The following is a 21100-nucleotide window of genomic DNA, read 5'->3' on the forward strand; positions in this document are numbered from 1 at the left end:
TTGTTAGAGAATTTTTTAAGTCAAGTTTTACTTTCCTTGTGCTTCATTCTTGACAGCAGTTGCTCACAAATGCGCATACTGCCAAAAGCGATGACATGAATAAAGTATGACTGTGAAGCAAGGGATATTTTTCTCTTGTAAAATTCTGGTAAAAAGACCAGTCAGATTTCTCAGTTGAATATCTGTTGGCAACTCTCTACGTTCCATTTTAAAAATGTATTTATGTTGAATGAAAATAGAGTTGCATATACAAAAGTATACGTATACAAAAAAAATTGATGATTTTTTTTTGCAATCTTGAAACCTATTTTCAAATTCCTGTATCAAAACAGAAAGCATGGCTGCATATTTTTCTCTGTTCACAGGTCTGTGTTTAGCCAATGTATCAAAATGCAGAATATTATTTGCCATAACTTGAGATGGCACTGTACTATGCTCTCTTGGTGCCCTGGTTTCAGCTTAGGCAGCATCAATAGCACACTGACAGATTGGTTGTTGCTGAGCGATAGGTGCATGCCCAGGGATGAGCAGAGCCACTCAGCAGGACAGAGCAGCCACCATGTGCCAGGCTGCATGCAACGCATGGGCCACGGTTTGGACATGCCTGTCCTAGACAGTTGTTCAGAACAGAAAGCAAGGACTTGGACCCAACAGAAATCCATCAAAATTTTCAAACTAGAGTAAGACGATTTTCGAAGTTTAAACTTGATTGTATTACTGTATTTATAAATATGTGCCCCTAGAGTACAGGACATGTAACATTCAAATGCAGCCAAATCTTCATGGAAGGCAATTCCAGAAAATAATCATTACAAAAATAATTTGGTGTAATTTGCCACACAATTATTTAAAAGAACATTTACAGTAACACCTACTGTAATTTCTGCAACATATCTCATTCACCTAATCAGGCAGTATACCAGCTGGACAGTACTTAATGGATCAATATAACAATGTTGCAGCCAAACTACAGCAGCTGATTATTCCACCAAATTCACAGTTTATTGCATAGCAATTCTTCTCTCAAACTCTTTTTTTTTTTTTTTTTTTTTTATGATGATACTTAAAGGAAAAAAAAAAAGAACTTATGGCTAACAACAAACACACTGAACTGGAATTAAGGGTCTTTAAACAAACAAGCAAACCTATCCCATTAGCAAGTCAGAATTAACTCCAAATAAAAAGGAAGTTAAAGACCAGAATTCATAGTCTCCCACTTTACATGTACAGAAGTAAATGGTATCTGTTTATGCATTGGCTGATTTTAAAAATCTTCAATAAGGTTGGCAGTTATAACCACCATCAACAGCTGGGAACTGACTACAGAGTCTTCATTTCTCAGGTACTAATTCCAGTACAGTCCCAATGTAAGACAGATCGGAGATGCAAAAAGGTCACCCAAGTACCAATTCAAATCTACAGTTAAATACACAAGAATCTGTCTGATTTATAACAAAAGTATATTAAAAAAAAAATCCTAGCACTGACCATCTATTAATAACTACTAATTTCCTCGGGATTAGTAATACTTACTAGAGCTTTTCAGTAAAGCTACTGCCTTATTTTGAATATTTGCAAGTAGCAAATTAAACCTCCCACTGAGAGGAGGGACAGACTATCAGATTGTACTATACCAGCTACTGGACTGAAAAAATCTGCACTTTGTCTACTTTGCTGTTTTGTGAATGCTTGAACAGTCAGTTCTTACCCAGTATCACCATTACTTATATATCAGGACTGAAAAAGATCTAAGAAAGCAAGGAACAGCACTCTAAGTTCATACTTATGCAGTCCATAAACATTTACAACCAAAAATATTCTCTAAGACAGGACTCAAAGGCTGTCCATTCAGAATCAATTACAACTGAAGTAGGAGAGTAAAACAAGTGAAACTACATTGTACAGAAGCTACAGAACATTCAATTTCTATAGCAGACTTGTAAATTTATTTCCCTGTATTTATTTTCGCTGCTGTTTTTTCTTTTTCCTGCTATTCTAACCCAATGAAACTCTACTGTCAAAACATTCAAAAGGAGACTCAAATTTCTGAATGTAACCCTTGAGAATGAAGATACGCAGAACAGACTACTAAGCAGTGAGACGTATCACGGCAGAACACCTGTAAAAATAAGGTAATTTCTATTAGGTGTCTAACGCACTGATCCAGTGATCTAAATGAAAATATCCACCTAGTATAGTCAGAGATAAACCTAGTTTCTGGTGTACTGAACAAATAAGCAAACAGGCAAAAAAGAAGTAGCTGAGTACAACTTTTATGAAACAGCATAGTGAGAAGGATGTCCATTAAAGTAAACTGCCTTAGAAATTAAGAAAGAAGGTAACACACGAGAAAACACGGGAAAATAGACAGTTTCTACTTTGATGGGAAAAGATAATTTTGAAGTACTCATGCAAATTACAAATGCAAGAAACCTCTACACCAATACAAAAAGGAAAGAAGAATCAATGCTGCAAATTCCTGCATGAAGAAAAACCTGCCATCTCAAGACGTGCTTCTTTTCAAAAATAAGGAGATATGGACTAAGCAGGTAGGAACAAAATACTAAAAAAATCTCACCTTTTCTAAGTAAGCCTGTTCACTAAGGGATTTTTTTTTCCCTTACATGAAACAAAAAGATAAAGCTTATCTGGTTATCTGTACAGTTTGAAATTGCTATCCATCATTTTGGTAACTATTTGTGAAAAGTTTTCAGGAATTTCTTATGTTTCTAGAATCAAATCCAAAAGGGAGAGAGAGGCTACTTTGTATTGTTCATGAAATGAAACTTAACATGTAAGCACTAATAGGGCTCGCACGCACACACACACACGGAGAAATATTGCAGTTTCAAAGTATATTTCTGTCTACAGTGTCATATGAAAGGAGGAAAAGTGTAACCTGGAGCAAAGAGGTAACATCATACCCTGAAACTACATTTCCCTTCTTTGGGAGCAGAACAACAGCAGGAAAAAAAAAAAAGACACTAATAGAAGAGTTAAACTAATATACTAATAATTTATTCCCAATAAATTAATGGATTGGGGAGATGGTAATACAGCATACACAGTTCACAGTGGTCATGAATCAAAGGAAAAAAATATACTTAAATACTTCAACCAAAGGAAGTTGTCATCTAAATACACAGCACAGCATACTATATATGAATTTTAGTCATAATTTTAGTCATCTGACTCTACACTAAAAACTATTTAGTGTGCAAGATCAAATGCTCTGAATGTTTAACGCTATTGCACATAGTAGAACTTAGATAATACAGTAACAAAGACATTCTGAGCAGGAAATTTGCTAAAAAATATAACAATACACTAAGATGGTACTAAAATGTCAGAGTTAAAGAGAGACAAAATTTTTCTGTTCCTTTATTGCTCATTAATATCACTGAACTAATTGTTCTGTTATAATCATATTGTTTTACAGATATGGTTTTCCTTTAACAAACAAATCTCAACAAGATGAGGTTCATGCTAAGTTCAGGAGAAGAGAAGAAAAATAAAGCAAGTTTATTTACATAACAGATTCTAATGACATAAATATAACAGCACATTTCCCTTTGCCTTATGAAAGTTGCATGAGTAAGAAATAATTTTGAATTTTGAATTTAGTGAGTGAACAACTCTGACTGTTTATGTAGTCTTGGTGGAACGGAAGCAAGATTTGCAGGGACTACAAAGTCACCAAAACTCCCATGCCAGAAGTGCATCAGGATCCAATCCCAAAAGCACTGTGTTCCAGTTCTGCACAAATCTGGTTTACAAAACTCACTCTACATGTTTAAGCTTATTAATAGATGGTATTATGGCCAACATTCAAAGTATTCTGATGTCAAGGAAGAGAGTGTTTTTACATGCATACAAGGCTAGGATCAAGTATAGCTAGTATTAAAATCTGCCAGGGCACTAAGATGAACTAGTAAAAAGATTTTTGTCATTTGTTATATAAACATTCAGTAGAAATTCAGAGAAACCTCAGTGTGAAAATGTGTTCAGAGTAAGATTAGAATCCTTATTTATGCTGCTGTGCAAGTGAGAGTAGGGGATATGTAATGCCTGTCAAAAGAAACAGCAAATGATATTAAGAGTACTGGCATGTCTGAAACACTTCTGAGCCGAAAGCTACTTTATTTGTAGTAAGACCACCACAAATGATTTATTCTAATTTTAAACCTAATGTCCCATTATAACATCCCCAAAATAACAGATTTGAAGCAAAAATCAAACCAAGTACGTTGAAGCATAAAGAAAATACATCACCACAGCAGAATCTCTACAGCATCCCTCCACCTTCAGAACCACTATGCAATATTTTAGATAGGCAAGATAAATATCTGGCATTTAAGAATATTGATAGAACAATTAGCCCTACACTGAGGAAGGCATTGGTTATTGTTTCTGGAATAACTCAAATTTAAGAGCACATACCTAGAATGTAATTTCCCCTTGGAAAAACAGAAGTAAATTGTAGATAAACTATATTTAAGAGAAGGTATTTCCCCCAGCCTCATGGAAGCACCTTGTTTGAACACAAGGATTTCAATTTTAGCTGCCTATAAGAATCACATCCAGCAGTAAACCTTCAGCCACAAAAACCCAGCTCAGATGAATACAACATGCATTTATAAATGAAAACTTTATTCACATTCCCATTTTAAAAAAGGACATCAATAAAGGATAACTGTTAGCCCTGAAGCTTAATAACACCAACATTAAGGTGGTATACTAAGATACATAATTTAATATCACTGTCAAGAAGAAAAGCAAGGAGAGTATACCAGAGGTGGGTTTCTATGTCTAAATTACAGAAGAAAAAAAAATGGAGTAAGGTAAATGGCCTAGTGCGCAGAAGTAACTGAATGAGTGACTAGAATAGTTACAGGGAAACTAGTAGAATATAGACAAAAAAGTCAAGGGAGGACAAGATTTCAAGACTGGGCATGATCAAGTGTCAAAAACAGCAGGGAAGCCAAGAAGGATGAAGATGAAATAGAGACTCTGAGACCTGGCCAGGAAAAGGTAATTAGAGATCTTAGGAGACACTTTAAGGGAGTCAGGATACCTATACTGAAGTCAATTTTAAAAACAGATCTGGGCTACATACAGGATTTGTCACCCTTTAGTTTTGGCATTTTGGGTCCTTCCATGAAACAAAAATGAGTTGAGGCATCATGCTTTCACTGCTTAATGCCAAGAGAAGCAGCATAGTCTTTGAGTTTGATTTCACACTGTAATTAAGGAAATCAACAGGAAGAACACCACTGATAATAACACCCAGATTTATGAAGTGTTTCTAATACTCTAGAACCCTTATAAAGGATCAATACCCAATTCTCATATAAATAAGTCTTGCAAGGAAAAGAGCACAGCCCAAGGTCAGCCAGCATAGGAGCAGCAGAACCATGCAAAGAACGCAGGTCTCCCAGACCAGTTCTCTACATTCAAATCTTGCCCATTTTCAGGTGAAGATAAAATAAGTAGCTCTGAAATTGCTTTTAACAGTTTTGTTCATTTTCTCTGCAAGTTACTGACAGAAAGGAGGGTTGGTTTTTTTCCTACTAGGAAGAGGGAATGAGAATTCTGAAACTTCACTCCTTTGTCACCACAAAAAGTTCAGAATCTTTCCCAGTTGTTCAAATTTGAACTTTAAACAGTTATTACATATTTCCACTATAACCACCCACAGCCTTTACACAGTAAGGAGCATAAAAAATAATGAATTGGTAATGTTAAAAAAAAAAAAGCAAATACTTATTCCTCAAGGAATAAAAGCTCTCAGTCCTCATCTCTCCCTCATTACTCAGTTTCTATTACACCTCAGTTCAAAACCAAGGTCCTGATACACTGGGAGCAACCAGAGATTGTAAACACAAGGGTTTTTCCATTCCAATCAGCTAAAATCTTGTTATTCTTGAGGAAGTGAAATGAGAAGGTAAGATGGAAGAATGAACAAGTCTGAGTACAGAGACAGAGTCATTCTCCAGCATAAATGACCTGTGTATCTTCAGAGAAAGAAAATTCCTTTTATTTTATATTTGTATAAAAGCAGGCTTCTTGACTTAACTGCTGACAAACAAAGAAACAAACAAAAAACAACCAACCACCCACAGTTTTGTGTCCACAAGTATTCTATCTAATAAAAGCCAACCAGGTCAAAATGCAGGTGTGGAAATAAAGCCCATGAAACAGGTAAAGAAAGAACTGCTGACAATAAAGCATCTTAGAAATCTTAGAAGCATCTTAGAAATGCTTGCTTTATAAAGAGGTAATTGCATATTAGGTTTATGGAACCACAGGAGAGAATGACAAAGCGACAGTAAGGAAAATAAGATACAAAGAGCAGTACAGAGAAAACTGGGAAGAATAGTGGAGTGTAGGAGGAAATGAGATTAAAGAAGAAGGAAGGGCGGAAGCATGCTGAACCTTAAAGGTGAAGAAGAATCTGACTATGTCATGATGAAAAGAAGCCAGTGATGGGATTTAGGAAAGGGCTCGCAATGGTCAGCAGCTTGCAGAATCCATACATCTACCTTTAAGATACTAGCCCCAGCGTTCATTTTAGGATGGGGTAGGGGACAAGATAGGTCAAAGACAGAAGGATAAAACAACTCAAATCTTGGTAAAACACTACAGGCCACCACAGTAAATGGTCCTGAAATCTGTTGCAAGGTCTTCAGGAATACTGAGAATGTCTCAATATTCCATGTTTCTTTTCAAATGTAAACTGAACATTTTCTAATTCAGTAACTGTGAAGACACAGCAGCATTCTTTGCCTTCTCTCAATAACACAGGCTGTGCTGAAATATGAAAAACTAAGGACAGAGAAGTACACAGAAGATTTTTATGTTCATCACATATCCTTTAGAAGGAGACATCTCAACAGCAGAATTTGCAATACTGACTCCAACTACCAAGCACTTATCATCCTTGTAGGACACATCAACTGGATATTCTTGCTGAAATAACAAGAGAAGCCAGCAACATAGTGGTTTAAATGCTTTTCTTTAGGTTTCAGAGTTAACACAACTGGAGTTCAGACATTTTAGGCTGTCCATTAAACTGGACACTACTCTCATTTTCAAAGTTGTCTTCCACATCAGAAGTGCTAGAAACATGTATGTTTTTTTAAATTTCAATTCTAATGCATCATACAGCAACAATTTCTGCAAATTGAGTACTACAAAACACAGAGTTCTGAACATCACTGGTTACATTTCCAAGACTGGGAAAAGCAAATGGAAAAATGAGTCCAAAAGCATTTCATCTTTTGGTTGCTAATGACAGAGATGCAGTTCCTGTCTGACAAATGTGTAAAATGAGATAATCATCTCAGCCTTGCTCTTGAGGGACAACTGTCCATATCACAGTTGCAATTAATCATACTTCTCTCCTGACACTTGGAGGGCCAAAGATCCAAACTGTGACGCAGACTGAATCTCCCACTACATAAAGGTCAGCTGACATTTAGGGGAGGATGCAAAGATACCAGTACCTCTAGATTAAGAAAAAACTTCTCCAGAGACACAAGCAGCATTCAGCTCTATTTTTATTGGAAAAAAAAAAAAAAATTTACTGCATTTGTCAAAATCACATACTGGATGGGGAAGCAATATCAAAACCCCTTAAATTTTTTGTTTCATTTGAAGTTCTCTGACTCCTGACTGACCCTATGCACTTGCCTATATAGTTCAAGATAAAATCCAAGGAACTTACAGATACATATTTAAATATTAATACAACTTTCTAATCCTTTAGTAATGTAATCATTTCCCCATAACTCTCCAGATTTTCTTATTTCATTTTTACCTTAGGGCCTGGCATACACTTAGTTCTCAAAAATAGACAGAGTGCACACAGGGCAGAACTATACTGCTTCAACTATAAAGTCAACTTTTGAAAACATGAATGACCAAATTTATATGTACAAATTCATACGCACATCTAAGAGTCTCTGTACTAAAATACTGATATCTCCATTGCTTCTTCCAAAGCACTCACTCATGAGAATTTGGCTATTTACTTAGGTATCTAAACACTGGCTTTAGAAGTCCAATTTTAGGTGTTTGAGTTTAATATTCATAATGTAAACTCAAAAAGACATAGCACTTTCAATCAAATGCATCTATACAGTACTTTGCACTTTTATTTCAATACACAATATTCATCATTTTTCTTTTGTAAAAAAAAAATAAATGATGCAGAAAAGCTGCAGTATTCCATCTCAGAAGAACCTACATATAGGCAGTGATAAACATTTGATGCATATACCAATACTGTCACTGAAAATCTATGCTGTCTAAAAATCATTCCCTTCTTTGAATGTATCAGTATATCCTGACTGTAGTACAGTTGTGTTTTAGACTATGAAGTTTTCAGAGCAAAGATTGTCTTAAGTTTATGTATCTGAGTCAGCAATGAATGCCCTATCAGCAATTAACAAATAAATAGCAATTACACTAATGCACATGACTTTCAACCCTGGATGTCTGTCATGAATACTTAAAGCTCTGACAGAAAATTAAAAAAAATCTTAATCTTTAACATCATAACCAAGAGGGGGAAAAAAAGCATTTTATATACAAGAAAAAAAAAATCACTGAGAGAGCAAATTTTCATAAGGTTGGTATGCATACATTCTTTAAAGTGCTCTGGCACCCATCAGAGCCAAAAGTAATTGAAAAATGTCAAGCCATTACAGTGATCATGGGTGTAGAGTAAGGTATATTAACCTCCACACTATGAAAAGTCTGTTACCCCCCCCCCCAGTGTACAAAGGCCAAAATGCCTCAATTATCTCTTTCCTTGCACTAGATAACACTGTACTCAAAACAGGTTGATTGCATAACTGCAAGACAACAGGTAGGAGAGCATCTAACAATATCCACAAAACATACATACGCTTCTTGATTCAGTCTTCCTTTAGAAAGGGGCATCTTCTCAAGCTAAGGATAACTGTCAAAATTTTTAGCATAAATTGGGAATCACTTTGGATGAACCTGGAGGCATTTTCAGTTTGATCTTACTGATAAATTACACCAAGTTCTTTCTTCATGGACTCCCTGTTAACCACGGTGATCCCAAATAGATTCTGAAAGGGTTCCTGTCCTGGTCAAGTGCCCTTTGATCTTGGATTTCCTCACTGCAGAACACAAACATAAATATCTCAGGTGAGATACCCTTAGACTTGATTCTTCTCCCACAGGAATCTGCTGTGGTTTCATTTGAGATAAATTCTATTTTAAACTTGTTTTTTTTTTTTTTAGGAAATCACTTTAGTGTCAGAATATCCATTTGAGACTGGAATTAACTGTCTCATCTACAGAAAGCAACTAGCTTGTCTCATCACAGCATCAACATAACCATTCACAATCCAAGCTCCTGAACACAGCATAAAACACACAGGAAGACTACAGAATGGCTTATTCTTTTTTCTTTCAGAGAAGGTTCCACTACCATTATTCCTAGACCCCGAGCACAACAGTACAGTACCCTGAACACAACAGCACTCTCAAGGGCACTCTACTAGAATTCATCCTACAATCTCTAGGTACAATAGGACATGCATCCCAAAGCACTAGCTCTGAGATCTGTATGTTCAGCTTCCAAGCACAGCACAGTATGCAGCCCATAATCACTTCATTCCCACAGTTATTCACACAGTAGTGCACAAATGAAGAACTGACACTCCAGCCCCATCCTTGAACACTAGCACTACAACTCGCCATTTGTGTCTCCAGAATGCTTTTTTTTTTTTTTTTTTTTTTTTGGACAATATTTATTTGGACAATATCCTTCTCAAAGATGCCTATATGGCAGAAAATAATTTCATGCCAGTGACGACTAAAGGCTGAGCCTAGGATGAATACAGCATTGCAAAAAAGTATAAGGGAGAGGACAAAGGTTTATTACAATTGATTAGGATTAAGGTATCCAAGAAAACTAAACAATGAAAGAATCAGATCAATTCTATATAGTGCAGAAGATTGCCAAATGAGAGAAAGATGCACAAAAAAAGGCTTGAGAGAGGTTCAGAAACAAAAGGAGAGAAAAAAAAAAGATTAAAAGAAAAGCAGATACAGTGAGAAGAGATGTTGGAAATAAGGATAACAGGCAAAAAGACAAGGACCTATACAAACAGGAGTGCAGTAACTCACTCTGTTTGGAAGATTTTTCGGGAGGGAGGCAGACTATCTTCAGTGTTGGCTTCTGGGGGTGCTGCTCTTCACACTTCTTCTCTGAGAGCCATCCTCAGAGAGTCTTCCAAGAGCTTCTTCAAGAAATATTTTGAGAGCAAGGGGATTGTGAACGAAATCAGAATCTTGAGTATTAAAACAATCTGCTCGGAATCTTCACTCCCCTGAAACTGCTGTTTTTATCCCTGGATGGAGATTCTCTCTCAATTCTGGCAGCTAACTACTGTCACCCTTAGGAGAAAGCCTTTTCTTTTCCTCACTGACTGCCAGGTTGGGGATATTGATCTTAAATAATCTCCATACCTGGAAGTCTCTCTTCTCTTTGCTGTTGGCACAGCTTGTCCTTAAGGGTGGGCAGATCTCTTTCTCTGAAAGAACTGTCAGTTCTGTGGATAATATCAGTAAAAACTGTGTAAAAACAGTAGCGGACAGCAACTGGAAAAGGGAAGAAGAGTATCCAAATCTGGTTGTGCTTTCTCCCCCTTGTTTTACTTTCTCTGCTGTCTATTGACCAGATGTAAATAATTAAAATTACTAGGTAATTATCTGGAGCTCCTACTTATTTCTGCTTTGGAAACTGCCTCTCTTGAACATATGAGGTTTCTTCTGTCAAGGCTCCCTGTTCACTATCTGCTCCAGGGAACAGCTTGTTAAGGGCTGACTTCTCGCTTGAGGAAAGAATTCCCTCACCCAGCAGCTAAGTAGCAAGGGGAGCAGGTAGTCAGGGTTATTCTCACAACCCTCAGAAACTGGGGAAATGAGGATCCCTCTCACTTACATAGGTATCAAAGGATCTCCAGGAGGTTCTCTTCCAGTGAAAGAGTAGATTTTCTTCTCTATCAGAATTTGGTGCTGTGCCCTTTGCCCACCCTCAGCTAGTTAGCGGGGTTGGGGGCCAGTACTAAATTCCCCTTAGTTAGTTAACGTGGAAGGGGCCGGCGGGTCCGCCCTCGACAAGGGCCCGCCGGGTGCTCCGGCTGCGAGCAGGGCTGCCCAACCAGGTGCTTCCCTCCCGGCTGCGGACGGAGCAGGCGGGCAGTCTCTCCCCCACCCCACCTGGCTACGGGGGTGTTCCCCCACCCCGGCTGCCCGGAGGCCGTCCCTGGCTTCCCCCCAGGCCCCAGCTCCTCTTGCCTGGGCCCGACTACCACGGGACGCCACAGCGGCTCGCGAAACAGAGCAGTCGCCTCCACCGCCTTCTGCTGCGCCTCAGCTTCGTCTCCAGAGGGCTCCCCGGGCTCTGGGGGGCCCTAGCCGAATGGCGCTGAGTCTCTCCAGGCCCCACCGCTCCAGCAGCTGCTGCTCCGGGCTGCGGCTCCACTGCAGGCCCCGACTCCTCCCCGGCCTCCGCTCCGCCTCCCTGAGCTCCCCTCGGCCGCTGCCACCCCCGCCTCCCCGGGTTAAGGAGGCGCCGGGCTTGGGCTGTGTGCGAGCGCACACTCGGTGTCCGGAGAGAACTGAGTGCGTAGTTTATCTCGAGGAGCCTGGTGGCTCAGAGGACGGGGACCCCCGCTGGCAACCCAAACCTCGGCCTACTCCAACATTGCCGTTCCACCCCAGGGCCTTGCTTTGTCCCAGAGCCACCTGCAGGTCGTTGGACCCTAGGCCCTCAGGGCACTGACAGAGGAAGCTTCTTGTTGCATCTCCCAGCCTACTGGGACAGCTGTTGAGGCCCCTGCATAACTGTCACTCACCCAGACAGTGTTCATCTGCTCCAGCTTTAGGACACAACTCATCCCACCCACCTGATGCTGCTTCCAAACAGTCACTTGCCTTCACAGCCCCCACACCTCTGGAAGATGACCTGCTGCCTTGGGTGGACCGCTCCCCATCACCTTTTTGGCAAAAATGTCATTATACTCCTTAATCATGTAATAACTGTCATGCTCCCGCCCAGACACCAAGTCTGCTTCTACCCCCCTGAAAATTCCATTCTTCATTTTTAATAATCTTTCCTCACACTATGTATTTATCAATAACCTACCAATTAATATCCTCAAATTTTAAGAGGCATCCACAACCCTTTTAAAAGTCTTGTTGCTGCCCCTCCAAGATGTTACAATCAGTTAAAAACATACATACATAAAACCCTGTGAATTATATACATGTCTCATTTTCACCTACCTGGCTAAAATTGTGAGTTTTGTGTTGGTACGTTGCAAAGCTCATTTTGGAGACACAGACTAAGACAACTATCTGTTATTTCAGAAAATTAAAGGAGACTTTCCAGTGAAGTAAATCATATAATAGAGCAAATACTCCAAAATGCATGTGGAAGAAAGAACAGCCATTGTGAGGGATCCCCCCTTAATCTAAGGCCAGTGATGTAGGCAGACTACTACCACACAAACATCTGAAATGTACAAACATGTAGCAGTCTCAGATTCCCTACCATACCAGTCAGATTCACCGTATTTTATAATCTCTTCTTTCCATGGCTAGCTTTTTATTTGCATTTCTCTGAACACTGGCACTGCTATAAGGCATGGAGACATTAAACAAGAATAGGGGAAAAATTGCATTTTCTGAGTAAATTTTGTCTTCCATGAACAGTAATATGAGAACGATGTCTACGATGGTAGAGGGACTGTTATGAGACTTAAATGCTTTTGCAGGGCTTATTTTATTCTTCTATCTGCTAGAGACTCCTTGCATTTTATCAACAGGCCAAAATCTGTGCCAAACTCCCATGCCTTCATTTCAGAATGAATTAATACGGGAATTAACACACAACCTCCATTCTCTCAGGGAGCTTGTGCTCTTCTCCCAGACCAAATCTTTGTTTTACTTTTGTGCCAGCAGTCCATGAGCAGGCAGTAGCTCATTTCCCAAAGGTATTATCTACTCTCCATCGAGGAGGATTTCTTGTGCCTTTACCCATATTACCCTCTCATCAGATCACTTTATACTCTTCCCATTCATTACCATGGCCAGCACCCCTCTCACCTCCACAGGCCACGACAGAGCCCTGTCCCATTCTGTTGGGTTTTTTTTTCCACAGTCTCACTCCAGCTCTGGCACCTGAGCTCCTACACCCTTTGCTTTCTGCCTCCCCTTAGGACAGGCACGTCCAACCTGCAGCCAGGCACAACCCGTCCTGCAGCCACCCCCCCCCCACCGCTCCTCACAATCACGGCAGCAGCCCTGCCCCGCCCCAGGCATGCACCCATTGTTCAGCAACAAACCAGCCATCAGTGTGCTATTGATGCTGCCTAAGCTGAAACCAGGGCACCAAGAGAGCATAGTACAGTGCCATCTCAAGTTATGGCAAATAATATTCTGCATTTTGATACATTGGCTAAACACAGACCTGTGAACAGAGAAAAATATGCAGCCATGCTTTCTGTTTTGATACAGGAATTTGAAAATAGGTGTCAAGATTGTCAAAATAATCATCAGGGTTTTTTTGTTTTTTGTTTTTTTTTTTTAATATTTGCAACTCTATTTTCATTCAATGTAAATACATTTTTCAAATGGAATGTATAAAGTTGCCATCAGATATTCAACTTAGAAATCTGATTGTGTCTTTTTACCAGAATTTTATAAGAGAAAAATATCCCTTGCTTCACAGTCATACTTTATTCATGTCATCACTTGTGACAGTACGCGCATTTGTGAGCAACTGCTGTCAAGGATGAAGATCAGGAATAGTAAAACTTCATAAAAATTTTCTGACGAGCACTTTGAGACCTCATGAAGAATTGCAGCCACTGCCATTGAACGAGACTGATGCTTTGGTTTCACAAAAACAAGGTCAAATATCCCACTGTTTTATGTTTTTGTTGCTTTCTCTCTTCTTTTTAAAAATCATCTTAATAAAAATATTAAACATTAAAGTTTTGCTACATTTATACATTAACTATAATATATATTTTATAAGAGCTGCTCCATAAGTAATGCCTCCTGTTTTATTATGTTGGCCCATAATGTCAAAGGTGAATGTTGGCAGTATGGCAGTAGTGGCTGAACCATCCCAACAATATTCCATTAGATTTTGTTGCCGTGCAACAGATGGCAGCAGAGGGGAAGCCTGACAGAATGGCACCAGACACTGAAGTGTATATGAAGCAAAAGTATGTCATTGAATTCCTCTATGCAGAAATTAAAGCACTCATTGACATTCATCGATGCTGAAAGTTAATGGAGACAATGGATATGAGCACAGTGAGACAGTAGATGGCGCATTTCAGCAGTGGCAACGGTGGGTCACCTCTACTGGTTCAAGTTTTGATGAAAATGGCATCCAGGCTCTTGTTCATCACTGGCACAAATGCATTGCTAATCGTGGTGAGTATGTTGAAAAATATTGTTTTGTAGCTGTGAATTTGCTCTATCAAGCAGAGTTACCATGTTCATTTTATCTTTTACAGTTTCCATGGCAATAAATAGGAGAACAACCTACATATATGCGGTCCAAGACAAATCTTCTCCACTCAGTGTGGCCCAGACAAGCCAAAAGGTTGGACATCCATTCCTTAGATCACCTCTTAGAGCTAGATGGTATTCACTACACGCTGCTATTTCCATACAAAGCCCTAAAGTCCTTCTCTCGCTAGAATTTGTGTCGATATTGTGCATAGACTCCTCATGACTCAAAAGACAAGACGGAAGCACCATTTTGCTGGGAGGCACTGATGAGAGGTAACTGCATATTGTTCGATCTATAGCCAACTGCAGAGGCGTTGGAAAAATGCAGCCGGACTCAATACACTCCAGGCATCCCATTTGTAATTCCCATTTATTTTTCCTTTAACTTTTTATTGTCTTCTTTGCCAAATTCACATCTAAAATATTCCCTGCTTTTTATAGGCACAAAATGATCTTATGTAATTAACATACTCCACTACTCGAAAGAACATAAATACAAAAATGCCATCAAATACAAAAAGGGTCTTTGAGGGGCAGCTATGCACTGCAGAAACACAGAATCATAAAACCACCAAGATAGGAAAAGACCTCCAAGTTCATCTGGTCCAAACATCCACGATGTAGTGAGGGGTCCAAAACTGAACACAGTACCTGAGGTGCAGCTTCACCAGAGCTGAGCACAGGGGGATGATCACTTCCCTGCTCCTGCTGGCAATACTGTTTCTGATACCAGCCAGGATGCCACTGGCCTTCCTAGCTACCTAGGCACACTGCTGACTCATTGGCACACTGATTTAGCTGAGGACTGACCAACAGCCCCAGTTCCATTTCTTCTACACAGTCTTCCAGCCACTCTGCCCCAAGCCTGCAGTGTTGCCTAGGATTGTCGTGGCCAAAGTGCAGAACATGACACTTGGTCTTGTTGAACTTCATCACATTGGCTTCAGTCCAATGATGCTGCCTGTCTAGCTCCCTCGTAGGGCCTTCCTACCCTCAGGCAGATCAAGACTTCCTGGTGTCATCTGCAGACTTACTGAGGGTGCACTCAAAGCCCTCATCCGGGTCGTCAATAAAGATACTGAGCAGGACAGGGTGTCTCCCTCAGTACTGAATGCTGGGGAACACCAATCCTCACCAGTTGCCAGCTGGATTTAATTCCGTTCATCACCACCCTCTGGGTTTGGCCCTCTAGCCAGTTCTTTACCCAGCAAAAAGTGTGTCTGTACAAGGCATGGGCTGCCAGCTTTTCCATGAGAATGCTGCGGGAGACAGTGTCAAAGGCTTTGCAGAAGACTAGGTAGAAACTAACAGATCACAACCCCTTTATCATATTTAGTATTTGGAAAGCCAAAAGAGCTTCCCAAAGTTGCTCCAAGCTAAAAATATAGGAGGACAGATTAAAAAAAAAAAAAAAAAAAAGCCACTTGACTGAATTGTTAATGTTTGCTATATATTGAGTTGCTCTCCATCATATTTGGAAAATCATGGCTGTCCAGTGAAGTCCCCTGTGACTAGAAAAAGGGAAACATTACTCCCATTTTTAAGAAAGGGAGAAAGGAAGACCCAGGGAACTATAGGGCAGTGAGCCTCACCTGTGTGCCTGGGATGATCATGAGGCAGATCCTCCTAGAAGCTATGTTAAGGCAGGCACATACAAGACAAAGAGGTGATCAGAGACAGCTAGCATGACTTCACCAAGGGCAAATCTTGCCTGACCAATCTGGTGGCCTTCTATGACTGGTGGACAGGGGAAGGGTGATGAATGCCATCCATCTGAACTTCCATAAATGCTCTGACATGGTCCCTTACCACATCTCTCTAAATTGGAGAGGTATGGATTTGAGGGATGGACTGACTGTTCAGTGGATTAAGAACCGGTTTACTAGTTGCAGCCAAAGGGCTTAATTAATGGTTCTTTGTCAGGGTAAAGGCCAGTCACAAGTGGTGTCCCTTAGCAGTTGGTCTTGGGACCAGTGCTCCTCAACATCTTCATCAATGATACAGATGATACAATGATACAGGCATCAAGTGAACTCTCAGTAAGTCTGCAGATGACACCACGCTGAGTGGTACAGTCAATATGCTGGAGAGAATGGAAGCTGTCCAGAGGAACCTGGACAGGCTGGAGAAGTGGGCCCATGAAAATCTAGTGAGGTTCAACAAGGCCATGTGCAAGGTGCTGCACTTGGGACAGGGCAGTTCCAGGTATTTATACGAACTGGGGAAGATCTCCTTGAGAGCAGCCCTGCAGAGAAGGACTTAGGGGTCCTGGTAAACAAGAAGCTGAACATCAGCCAGCAGTGTGTGCTTGCAGCCTGGAAGGCCAATTATGTTCTGGGCTGCACTAAAAAAGGGATGGCCAGCAGGGAGAGGGAGGTGATTGTCCCCCTCTACTCAGCTCTTGTGAGGCTCCATCTGGAATACTGCGCCCAGGCTTGGGGCTCCCATTTCAAGAAAGACGCAGAGCTCTTGGAATGGGTCTAGAGGAGGGCCATTAAGATGATCAGAGGGCTGGAGCACCTCTCCTGTAAATAGAGGTTGAGGGAACTGGGCTCATTTAGCTTAGAGAAGGCTCCAGGGAGACCTCATTATGGTCTTCCAATATTTGAAGGGGCGTATAAACAGGACGGGGAAAGACTGTATCTGAGGGTGGACAGTGATAGGACAGAGGGGAATGGTTTTAAACTAAGATAGGGGAGGTTTAAGTTAGATATTAGGAGGAAGTTTTTCACACAGAGGATGGTGACACACTGGAGCAGGTTGCCCGAGGAGGTTGTGGATGCCCCTTCCCTGGAGACATTCAAGGCCAGGCTAGATGTGGCTCTGGGCAGCCTGGGCTACTGGTTGGCATCCCTGCCTGTGACGAGGTGGTTGAAACTAGATTATCATTATGACCCTTTTCAACCCAGGCCATTCTATGATTCTATTATATTGCTACAAATTTTGACAGATAGATCAGAGATGGTTGGGACTTCTGATGCCTATGAAAGTGCAGGAGGTGGCTTTGGTTTTTGGCAGTTAGGACAATGAAACTTACGATAGTTAGAAAGGAATTATCTTTCACATCTTGGCTAAATTTCCGTTCCTTCCATTTGCAACCAGTTATAAGCTTCACACTTCACACACACTTCAGCAATCTAGCAAATGCATAATATGCAATCTAGCATAATAGCATTCTAACACCCCTGAGGGTTGTTTCCTTTTCTAAAACCACACCTTACTTAATAAAAGATCTGATATTTTTGTATATAAATATAAATTGAAACGTACTTTTATTGCTAGTGCTATCTTCTCTGAACCTTTTCATGGCATTTTGCAGAAACGACATGTACACCCTCTTTACATGTACCCATAAATAATGATGGGTCTTTAACAATTAAGAGCCTAGAGTCAGTAGTTTAGAAACTTTAAATACATGTTTGGGATCTTAATTACTAAAATGGCTCTGAACCCAGCATTTTTGACCGATGCCAACAGGACCTGCTGGGAGATCAGGCCACATGAAGTTGGACAAGCACCTAGGGATGTATTTACTGGCTTCATCTTTCAAATGCAACTGCTTTGGTCCCAGCTGCCATTTGCTGCATGCAATACATCCACGCCTCAGCAGGAAGAAGCCTCGTGTAACAGACTCTCATCTGCTGGTGGTTAAAACTAGGAGATACCTCCTTCTCCTGCACCCAGCTCCGTTACCACTCCCCACAAAGCAGATCTATTCTCTGTTCGTAGAAGCACGTGCGACAGGCTATGTAACTTTGCACCCTACATCAGAGGCCTCGTTCCCAGCGCTCTACAAGCAAAATGTTCTAACGGAGCTAGACGAGCCTGGACGAAGCCATGACCATCCCGGAACGCCCGTTTACCCATGGCGAGCTCCCGCCCTGGGCGAGCTTTTCCTGACGCCTTCCGCGGAGGGACGGCGAGAATATCGCACACCGGAGCTACCTTAAGAGCGAGAGGCGCCACCGCGCGCCGCGCCACAGCCGTGCGGCCCCGCCCCGTGTCGCATCCCATGGGCAACAGTCACGGGCAAGAACGCACCGCCCGCAGGAGGTTCCAGAGCCCGGGACCTAGCGGCGGAGGGCATGCAGCTTCTGAGGGCACCTGGCGCAACGCCCTTACCATCCCCCCCAGCTAGCGCCGTCATTCCATAGCTCACCGGAGGGAGGCGGGGTAAAGCTAGCCCGCAGCCCTCTCTCTGATTGGCCCCTGCATCCATCCATCAAGGGGCGAAAAATTTGCTTTGTCAATTGGTCATGGCCCGAGAGAAGGCCTGACAGGAAGGCAAAGGAGGTCTTATTGGTCGCCTTCAGCTAATCAGTCAGATGACACACAAAGGCCTGTGCTGTCGTCCTAAGAGACACAGACGGTGCATCACCGGCAGCGGGGCTACTTGTTATTGCGCAGAGGGGTCACTTCCTGTCTGGGGCTCATAGCTTCCGGTTAGCTCTGCGACCTGAGGCGGGTTCGGTCGTCCTTCGGAAAATGACTGGTACATGCGTGGAGAGGGTGGCCGCTCTCCTTCCGCCTCGCTGCGCATGTCATGGCGAGGACGGTGGCTGACGGGACGGGGCGGGGCGGGGCGGAGGGGAGGGGAGGGGAGGGGAGGGGAGGGGAGGGGAGGGGAGGTATATCGTCGGGTGGAGCTGAGTGGGCAGTCAGAAGCGGGCTGGGGAGGTAGGGAGCTGCGGTGCTGTGTCCGTGAGCAGAGGTGCGCTGGGAGCTGCGGCCTTGCTATCGCACCGCAGTAGCCGGGCTCAGCAGCGGGGCTCAGCAGCGGGGCTGCGGTGGCGTTGTGCGCCGTTTGTGGCTGCGCTCCGCGTAGAGCTGTGCGGGAGGAAGTCGCCTTTCCTCCCTTCTCCTCTTTCTCCTCCTCGTAGAAAACAGTGGTGGCAAAATGGCAGAGGAGGAGCTCCATGTTTGTAGTAGCAGTGCCTGCACTGGAGTGGAATAGTGCTTTCTGAGTTGCCAGGCCTTGTGCTCTATAATCAATTTAAACATAGTATGCACAGGAGTCGTGATGACACAGGGGAAGATGGTATCTGACTTCCTATCTAGGTTGTATAGATACCATTTGGGTGGAACTAAAGCCATTATATGTAACTTAACTTGCTCAGCAGACATAAATTAGTTCAGTGAGTGAAATGTAATTTTTCACAGGAAAGCTCCACTTGGGCTCTCAGAGTGGGGACCCGCTTTATATACTTTAATGTGTGCCAGTATAATCTAGCAGGTTTATATTAAAAAAAGGAATTGGTCCTACTCTAAAGTTTAATTTTAGTACTGGGAAAGGGTAATTGAGCTTTCCAAGTGGAAAGAAGCCCACCTGTCTCTCGCACCCACAAAAGCATGGGCCTGCTTTCAAAGGGTATCTATAACTATGTGAACCCTTCCCTGAAACTGTCAGAAGTCTCAGCTAGTGGCTGTGCTTTTGATACAGAAAGTCCTTTTGAAAAGGAGGAAAGCCCCAGCCTTAATTTCTCTGATGGTTTGCCCTTTCTTTTCTTTGAGTCCAGCTGTAAAGGCTCTGTGCCATCACACATCATGGCAATAGTCATTTCAGGCTACAACTGCACTTCAGTGTGCTTTGAAGCAGGTTGTTCAGTGGACTACTGAACTAACAAAGGCTGATTTCTTATCAGTTTTGGTCTTGTTGGATTCTTTGACATCTTTTATGCTTTTTAAGCTAAGATTGTACTGTGACCTTTCTCTCTGCAAGGATACTAAGTCTCCTGTACTTGGTCTCGTATTGTCTGAACTCTATAATAGGCTTCTCTACTTTTAGATCTTTGCAAGGGTGTTTCATTCTTCTTGTATCTGTATAGCAAAGGTTTAAATCTGGCTTGCCTGCTTTTTCCTCAATCTTTCAGAAAGGTGTAGTGGCTGAAGGTAGCTACCAGAGCAGGAGAGGGCTCATTCCCAAGGATCATAGGCAGGAGATTCTTGTCTGCTCTTTTTTAAAGAAAGATGTGGTTGCATATCTCTCTTAGGTAAATGCTGTTATTTTCCATCTTTGGGTATTTGGAGGTAGTTGCCTTTTTAAATTGGTTATTGTTGAGATTCCCTTTATGGTTAAATATTCATGGGTATAAAAAGAAATGTGTTATGAACTTTGGTATTTAGGACATTCATTCAGTATATGGGAGATACCAGCAAGACACAAAGTGACAAATACTGGAAACTAATTGCATGTTCAGAATGTGGTACCCGACAGAAAGCAAAACAGAGAAGTTGGAATCCTGATCTCCCACAGACAGGAGAGATTGTTTTAACTCGGACATGCTGAGGGTGCTGGGCTTGTTCATCCTGGAGAAAAGAAAGCTGCAGGGTGACCTCATTGCAGCCCTCCGGTACCTAAAGGGGGCCTATAAACAGGAGGGGAGCCAACTCTTTGAAAGGGTAGATAACAGCAGGACAAGGGGAAATGGCTTTAAGTTGAAGGAGGGAAGATTTAGGTTGGATATGAGGGGAAAGTTCTTTACTGTAAGAGTGGTGAGGCACTAGAACAGGCTGCCCTGGGAGGTTC

The 21100-nt window shown here is 41.8% G+C and overlaps 1 protein-coding gene across 6 annotated transcripts in view; it reads right to left on the bottom strand.

Annotated features, from left to right (window-relative positions):
* FOXJ2 (forkhead box J2) overlaps window positions 1-18541 on the bottom strand; it is a 34897-nt gene extending 16356 nt beyond the window's left edge. The window contains exons 1-2 of one of the 6 annotated variants that reach the window (XM_090148466.1): window positions 11341-12124; window positions 10168-10280 (exon numbers count right to left, since the gene is read on the bottom strand). The gene's annotated coding sequence lies outside the window, so the exon portion shown is untranslated. Of the gene's footprint in view, window positions 1-10167; window positions 10284-10509; window positions 10527-10984; window positions 12126-18519 lie in introns of those variants that run through there. The other 5 variants (XM_090148451.1, XM_031611533.2, XM_031611531.2 and 2 more) reach the window with 5 other exon arrangements.
* Between the last annotated feature and the right edge of the window lie 2559 nt (window positions 18542-21100).

The sequence above is a fragment of the Phasianus colchicus genome, chromosome 1 (assembly GCF_987193195.1).
Source record: "Phasianus colchicus chromosome 1, bPhaCol1.hap1.1, whole genome shotgun sequence".
Classification (NCBI taxonomy): Eukaryota; Metazoa; Chordata; class Aves; order Galliformes; family Phasianidae; genus Phasianus; species Phasianus colchicus.